We start from the raw sequence: 8,634 nt of genomic DNA, 5'->3' as shown, positions 1-8,634 counted from the left end.
ACTTTCTAAATGTTTTAGGGGCCCCGCGGGCCAGATAGAATGGCCTCGTGGGCTGGATCCAGCCTGCAAGATGTATTTTGCCTACCCCTGCTCTGACTTCTAGCCCTACCCTACAGCCCTACCCTCCAGCCCTACTACTTCCCCCAATTTGGTGTCATCTGCAAACTTGCTGAGGGTGCACTCTATGCCATTTTCCAGGTTGTTGATGAAAAATTGGACAAAACAAGCCCCAGGACCAACCCCTGGGGCACTCCACTTGACACTGACTGCCATCAAGCCATTGATTACTACTCTCTGAGCGCGATGCTCCCACCAGTTTTCTTTCCACTTTACAGCGCATTCATCCAGCCTATGCTTCCTTAGGTTGCCTGCGAGAATGTTGTAGGAGACCATATCAAAAGTCCTGCTAAAATCAAGGTACACTACATCCACTGGTCTCCCCGCACCCACAAAGCCAGTCACCTCATCATAGAAGGCAATCAGGTTGGTCAGGCATGACTTGCTCCTGGTGAATCCATGCTGACTGTTCCTGATCGCCTTTTTCTCCTTTAAGTTTGTAGAAATGGATCCCTTGAGGATCTGTGCCATAATTTTTCCAGGGACTGAGGTGAAGCTGACTGATCTATAGTTCCCTGGATCTTCCTTTTCCCCTTTCTTAAATATGGGCACTATGTTTGCCCTTTTCCGGTCATTCTCTCCTGATCGCCATGAGTTTTCAAAGATGATGGCCAATGGCTCTGCAATCACATCAGCCAACTCCTTCAGCACCCTCAGGTGCATCCCATTCAGCCCATGGACTTGTACATGTCCAGCTTTTCTGAATAGACCACAAACTCTTCTTTCACCACTGACGGCTACTCACCTCTTCCCACTGTGTTGCCAGGTTCAGTAGTTTGGGAGTTGACCTTGCCTGTGAAGACTGCGGCAAACAAGGCATTGAGCACGTCAGTCTTTTCTGCTTCCTCTGTCACAAGGTTACCTCCCTCATTCATTAAGGGACCCACACTTTCCCCGATCCTCCTCTTGCTACTGACATACTTGTAAAAACCCTTCCTGTTACTCTTCACATCCCTTGCTAGCTGCAACTCCAATTGCGCTTTGGGCTTCCCAGCTTCATCCCTGTATGCCTGAGCAATGCTCTTATATTCTTCCCTAGTTGTTTGTCCAAGTTTCCAGTTCTTATAAGCTTCCTTTTTGTGATTTAATTTACTGAAGAGTTCCTTGCTTAGCTAAGTTGGTCTTCTGCCATATTTGTTAGTGTTCCTGTGCAATGGGATAGTCTGTTCCTGCACCCTCAGTAAGACTTCTTTAAATTACAGCCAGTTCTCCTGGACTCCTCTCCCCCTCAGACTTGCTTCCCAGGGGATCCTGCTCATAAGTTCCCTGAGCAAGTCAAAGTCTGCTTCTCTGAAGTCCAGGGTCCTTAATCTGCTGCTCTCCATCCTTCCTTTCCTCAGGATCTTGAACTCAGTCATCTCATGGTCACTGCTTCCCAAGTTGCCATCCGCTACTACCTTCCCCACCAATTCTTCCCTTTTTGCGAGCAGCAGGTCAAGAAGAGCATGGCCCCTAGTTGGCCGCTCCATCACTTGTACCAGGAAATTGTCTCCAATACTCTCCAAAATCTTTCTAGATTGTCTGTGCACTGCTGTATTGCCCTCTCAGCAGATATTAGGGTGATTGAAGTCCCACATGAGAACCAGGGCCTATGATCAGGAAACTTCTGCTAGATGTTTGAAGAAAGCCACATCCACCACTTCCTCCTGGTCTGATGGTCTATAGTAGAACCCCACCATGAGCCTTGTTGCTCTCCCCTCTGACCCTAGCCCCCTATGCAGACTCTGCTGCCCCATCTGCCACTTTCCTCCCCCCTTACTTTAGCTTTGTGCCAACATGCTCCATCCATGCTGCAGACTGGACCACAGAGCACAGTCCCACGGCAGTGGGGCACAGGCCACAGGGCTGATGGGGGCTGGGTTGGGGCCATGCTCTGTGCTCCATGGCCCAGGCTATAATGGAGATGGAATCTGCCAACACAAGGCAAGGGTAAGAGGTGGGGAGGAGGGGGAAGTAGGGACTGAGGGAGGAGGGGGATGCAGAGGTAGAGGGAGGAAATGGGGCAGGGGGCAGAGGTGACAGGAGGATAGGTGCAAGCAGGAGGCAAGCTGCTTGACTTCCCCATACCACCTGCTCACCACTGCCTGCCCACCCCTGAATTAAAAATGACCTATGAATAATTAGATTATATATATGGAAAATTATAAACATTTTAGAAATTTTCCATGTATAGAATCTATTACTGGGAGGGCATCTTAAATTAAGGGTCATCTTATTTTCAAGTAAATATGGTATACCTTGAAAATCCATATACTGTATTCCGTAGCTTGAAGGGCCTCACCAGATTGTGTTTCCTAATGTAATGGCTTGTTTTTTTGTTTTGTTTTCTTTAGCTGATATCTCTCTCACTGTCAGAAATGGGACTATTACTGTAGCTCAGTGATTACACCTTAATTAAGCAAGCATGTTCAGACTGTCACTGATGTGATGATAAAGAGAAGAGAAAGATTACAGACTGAACTGTTCTCACCTAATTTTCTGGATTTAGTGGGGAGTATTTGAGATGCAGAATCAGATACAGTAAAACCCTGATCTCATTCTCAGATAAATTTTGAACAGGCTGTCGCTTTTGGCTGCTATCACAAGGATGAGGAAGGTAGAGACAGTCTGAACATTATGAAATGCCTGTGATGCAAAAAATATTGCTTCCCCTTTCTTTGCGGAGCATTTTTTTCCTGGAATAGGAAAACTCATGACCGTCCCTGGGCTGATCCCTTTCACAGTCATGAAAAATATTGTAAACTCATGGCCTCTGAGTGCCCAGATTATAAATAAACTAGATGGGGAGGGGGGTAGTTTGTTGTTTATTTTTTTTAATGATATAATGTTACATTTTTTCCAGAAAGAACACAGAAACTTTAAAACCAGAGACAAAAATCCATGTCACAGTAACTTTCCTTTGTGATTTTTTTGGAGGTAGCTTTGCTAGTAATAAAAAATGTGTATAATGTTTTTACTTCTCTGTACCAGTCTTGATACTTTCAGATTATGATTGTCTTACAGGCAATTGATGGAGCTAACAGATATTCAACTGGGTAGTTCTAAGAAGGAATATTTTTAGGATATGGAGTTGTGGGCAAAAAATACTGAGTAGACAGAGGGGCTGGGAAAGTATTTAAAGCAGAAGTGTTTCCAGGTCCCCTGTAATTCTGCCTTAGGCAGGTTTCATTGGAATAACAGCTATTTAGAAAATATTTAGATTATTCCAAATACTATTTACAATATTTGATGGATATTAACATTTTGTTTACTAAAACACTGTAAAGTACTTTGAAACTGGCTGGGAGCTGTTCATTCACATCTATGCTCAAAGCTTTGTGTAAAACAACTATGAGATAAACTTGTGTGTGGCTTTCTGGAAAAGACCAGAAATACCACACTGTGCTGTTTCAACAAAGATTTAAGCTGAGATGCAGAAAAAAGAAACCTGCGGTAGAGTTAAAAATGGTTCTACTACCCCTGACATACACCTTCCTATTATGCTAAGAGTCCAGTGCTTGTCAACATGTCAGAGCTGAAAAAAGCCACAGTATAAAAGCAAGTTCCTGCACGGGTATGCAAAGGACCACTTAATCCAATGCCTTTTCTCTTGAATAAAATAACTGAAGAACATAGGTATTTTATCTTGTATTTCATGAACATTCAGGATTCATGCTTAGTTGTTCACAACATTCACTGGGGAAAAAGGAGGTGCTCAAGCATTTTTATGCATACATTTTATGGAGTATAGTTTTGCTTACAGTTTTACAAGAACAACTACTGCCACCACCAGGAAACTCCTGGGATCATAAAGCACCTTGAGTTTGACCTTGATTGAAAGAGAAAAATAGAAATCCTTAAACAGCCAGTGCTAAGAAATCCCATAAAACCAGAGAAATTAAGAAATCTTGATACCTGATCATTGAAATGCATAGATTTTAAACCTGTAGAAAATAAGCTTTTGTGATTAAATGAGCTATTTTATCAAACACAAAAATAGGCCATATTTCTATTTCTACATTTAAAATTCTCTCCATCTGCACCAGAAAGAGATGTAGGCAGCTTTCCAAGGAGAAGCAAACAGGACAGTTTGCAAGCAGTTTGTTGGGCGCAAGAGGAGGAAGGGGAAGAGGAACCAGGATCCAGGTACTAGATCCTGCTCTAGGAAGGTAACTGAGCCAGGGTTGCCTGTGTGCTTGGCTTGCTGAGGACTGTTTGATGGGTTTGTGTGCTTAGGTGTGTGCTCTGAGCAACTGAGTGGACTGATTCCTGATTGATTGCTGCCTGGGTGTAACAAAGGGCCCTAACAAAGGGGCCTAGCTAATCCAGGCCCATGAGAGCTCTATAAGGAGGGAGTCCAAGCAACCAGGGGAGCAATGAGCAGAGAGAAGCAAACAGGACAGTTTCTGAGCAGTTCACTAGTCAGTTTGCTGCCCCTCTCTTTGAAGGGGAGCCTGAAAGGTAAGATAATTTTTTAAAATATGAAATTAGGACTAACTACATGATTTTATTTTAGCAGCTAAAACTCAGCAGCTAGACCAAGACTTAAGCACCTTGTATAACAAGAGTCCAGAGCGAGAGTGTATTTCCTTGGAAAATCTCTCATGTTCCTTTACTGTAAGCTTGCTGAGAGGAAAGAGGTTGCAGGCAAAAGGAAACACTTCAGATCAAGGAACAACTTGCCAAAGCACCCCAGGTGAAAACCAGGAGCAATGGTCATAAACTTGTAGAAGGTGTCAGACTGGATATAAGAAAAAACTTCTTCATGGTTCATATGACCAGACTCTGGAATAGACTCCCAGCAGAGGTGGTGCAGGCTCCTACCCGGAGATCTTTAAAAGGAGACTGGACACACAAAGGGTATCAAAAGGACTGCCAGGGATCATGCGAAAAAAGAAAGAGGGCATCCACTCCCAGGAAGGTGGAGGCTGGAAGCTCGTATCTTCTGTCAGCAAGAAGTCATCATCATCCCCAAGTGCAGTGATTTGTCTGGAGAACAGATATGGAGTGCTAGCAACAGAGGAGGAGGAGGAGCGCGTTCCACTGGTGGAAGAAGCCAGGCCAGGAATCCCCAAGGTGGGGAAGATGGAGACCACTGTCTTGAAGAGGAAGTGACAGGCGGTGGTGGTTTGGAGACTCCCTTCTGCAGGGGATGGAGGGATCCCTGTTTTCCCAGGAGGTCTGCTGCTTGCCTGGATCCCAGATCTGAGATGTCACAGAAGGATTATCGAGACTTGTCAAGCCCTTTGACTACTACCCCATATTACCTAGACATGTGGGCACAAATGATCCTACCAAGGGTGATCCTGAGCAGATCAAGAGTGACTACAGGGCTCTGGGTGCAAGGGTGAAGGGAGCCAGGGCACAGGTCATGTTCTCCTCAATCCTGTCAGTCAAGGAGAAAGGCCCTGGCAGGCGCAGATAAATCCTGCAGATCAATGTATGGCTGTGCAGGCGATGTCACCAGCAGGTATTTGGCATCTTCAATCAGGGGATGTTGTTCCAAGAAGAAGGATTGCTGGGAAAAGATGGGATCCACCTGATGAAGAGAGGGAAGAGCATCTTCGTAGACAGACTCACTAACCTAGTGAGGAGGGCTTTAAACTAGATTTGCTGGGGAATGGAGAACAAAGCCCTGAGGTAAGTGGGGAAGCAGGGGACCTGGAGGAAGCCAAAGCAGCAGTGGGCAACAGGGGAGGCCTCATTCTTCCTGAGGAAGTAGGGCAATCAGGTGTCTCTACACTAATGTGTGGAGCCTGGGAAACCAGCAGGAAGAACTGGAAGTCCTTGCACAGTCACGGCACTATGACGTGATTGGAATAACAGAGACTTGGTGGGATAACTCACATGACTGGAGCACTGTCATGGATGGGTATAAACTGTTCAGGAAGGACAGGCATCGGAGAGGAGGAGGAGGAGGAGGAGTTGCGCCCTATGTAAGAGAGCTGTATGCTTGCTCAGAGCTCCAGTATGAAACTGGAGATAGGCCTGCTGAAAGTCTCTGGATTAAGGTTAAAGGGGAGAGCAACAAAGGGTGATGTTGTGGTGGGTATGTGCTATAGACCACCAGACCAGGAGGATAAGGTGGATGAGGCTTTCTTCAGACAACTAGCAGACGTTTCCAGATCACAGGCCCTGGTTCTCATGGGGGACTTCAGTCACCCTGGTATTCAGCAGTGTGCAGCCAATCCAGGAAGTTTTTGAATGGGTGTTGGAGACAACTTCCTAGTCCAAGTGTTGGAGAGACCAACTAGGAGCCATGCTTTTCTTGACCTACCGCTCACAAGCAGGGAAGACTTGCTGGGGGATGTAGAAGTGGATAGCAACTATAGCAGCAGTGACCACAAGGTGATTTGAGTTCAGGATCCTAACAAAAGGAAGAAAAGAGAGCAGCAGAGTATGGGATCTTGGACTTCAGAAAAGCAGACTTTAATTCTCTCAGGGAATTGATGGGCAGGATCCTGTGGAAAGCCAGCCTGATTGAGAAAGGAGACCAGGCTGTATTTTTAAAGAAACCTTACTGAGGGCACAGGAACAAACAATCCTGCTGTGCAGGAAGAATAGCAAATGTGGCAAGCAACCAACATGGCTTAGCAGAGAACTCTTCAGTGAGCTTAAACAAAAAGGAAGCTTACAAGAACTGGAAGCTGGACAAACAACTTGGGGAGGAGTATAAGAGCATTGCTTGAGCATGCAGGGGTGAATTCAGGAAGGCCAAAGTGCAATTGGAGTTGCAGCTAGCAGGGGATATGAAGGGTAACAAGAAGGGTTTCTACAAGTATGTTAGCAACAAGAGGAAGGTCAGGGCAACTGGGGGTACCTCCCTGAATGGGGAAGCATGCTGTCATCCCGCGCACAGATCCAGGGGCCCGCACCCCCTAGGAGGGCTGCAGGGCCCTGCCAGATTCCTCCCGGGGCCCCCGGATCTGTGTGGGATGACAGCAGGCTGCTGTCCCTGCCCCAGAGCACTGGGATTGGAAGGGACCTAAGGGACTGCTTGCAGACATTATGGCCAGCTACAGATGTCAATATCAGAGTAGTCTCTCCACCCCTCTTCTTAGCTTCTGTTTCCCTGCAAGACCAGCTCTGAAACATCTGAAATATTTAGGATGGGTTCGTTTTATTTTGGAACCTTCCATTTTGTTTCAGATTCAGTGTTTCAGGTGCTGAAATACCCCCAAAATGAAACAGCTGCTGAAATTTTGCACAGCCCTAATACTTTGTCCTGGCCTGTCTCTATAGGGGCAGAGGGAACTGGCTGATAATTACAGTTCCCTCTCACAGTGCTCTGGCCTAACCACTTATCCTTTCTATTTGGAGAGGGCATACATACCCATGTACATCCGGGCAACATATATATATTAATACATTTGTACATAGTTATGTTATTGAGCGTCTTGATCTGGCTCTATAGGGGAAGGACAGAAACTGCGTGCAGCCAGCAGTTTCACCCCACAGCACACCTGCCCTGGTAACATTCCCTTCAATTGGAGAGGGGAGTACATCATTGGGTACTACCCGGGCTACAGAAAGAGAAAATCAGCCTTGCTTGTTTTAAAGGACACCAGTGGAGGTGACTCTTCTGAGTTCTGACAGAATGTGTGCATGCTTTACATAGAAGACATATGTAATGAGGTATGATCTAAAGATGGAAGTAAAGCAGAGAGAAAATAAGTTGGGCTTGAAATAAAACTTGAGATACAATATTATATTAAATGTCATGTTAAATCACTGCAGTGTCTGAATAAAGCTGGTATTTAAGCTTGGGTGAGGTGGGAAAGCAATTGTTGGAAATACTCCCCGCAGGCTCATGCTCATGGTAGAAGGAACTCAGCGATTCCTACTGGGGTTGCTCCATTGTTCCAGTGAGAATGCTGATGTGCAGAGACCTGGGGCAGTTCTCCCCAAAGCCTCACCCTGAGAGTGAGCTGCAGAGCTGGGAGCTGAGGCCAGGCCTCCTGCCTCTCACAGCAGTGCCCTTCTCTTTCACCCTCTGCTGCAGCTGGATACTGACCCAGTTGTAGTGTCTGTTCCGTCTCCTACTAGGCTCTGCTTCTTCCTCTAGGGCCGAGGGAATTGGACACCCTGGTCCCCTGTACCGTGAATCTCTCCTATTTTTTTCCCAGATCCAAATACCAAACACTGAGCCGTGACCCGTTCCCAGATCCAAACGCCTTTGCTAATGCAGAGCTCTCAGGTCATGGCCTCACTTGCACTGCATACTCACACCCTTATCCTGTCCTTGAGCCAAATCCCTAATGCTGACCCTGACCTTTGGGTCTTTAGAGACCCCCCCCACCCCTTCCAGTGTCTGCTTCCAGATCAAAGGGACACAGGCAAATTGCAGATGCACCTGAAAGGAGGGGGATAGATTCCCCAGTCCCGCTGAGAACTCTGCAAGGCTGCGCCCTGCAGCTGGAGCCTCCAAGCCAGTGGGAAAGTGGCAGAGGGGAAGGGAGCAGGGATTCAACCCTGCCACTGCCGATGATCTGGCACCCCATGCTCTTTGTAGCCCTTGGAGGTGGGGGAAACTCCTCT

Source organism: Gavialis gangeticus, unplaced genomic scaffold (assembly GCF_001723915.1).
Source record: "Gavialis gangeticus isolate Ggan-Ray unplaced genomic scaffold, GavGan_comp1, whole genome shotgun sequence".
Classification (NCBI taxonomy): Eukaryota; Metazoa; Chordata; order Crocodylia; family Gavialidae; genus Gavialis; species Gavialis gangeticus.
Note: the sequence above shows the minus strand (reverse complement) of the source record.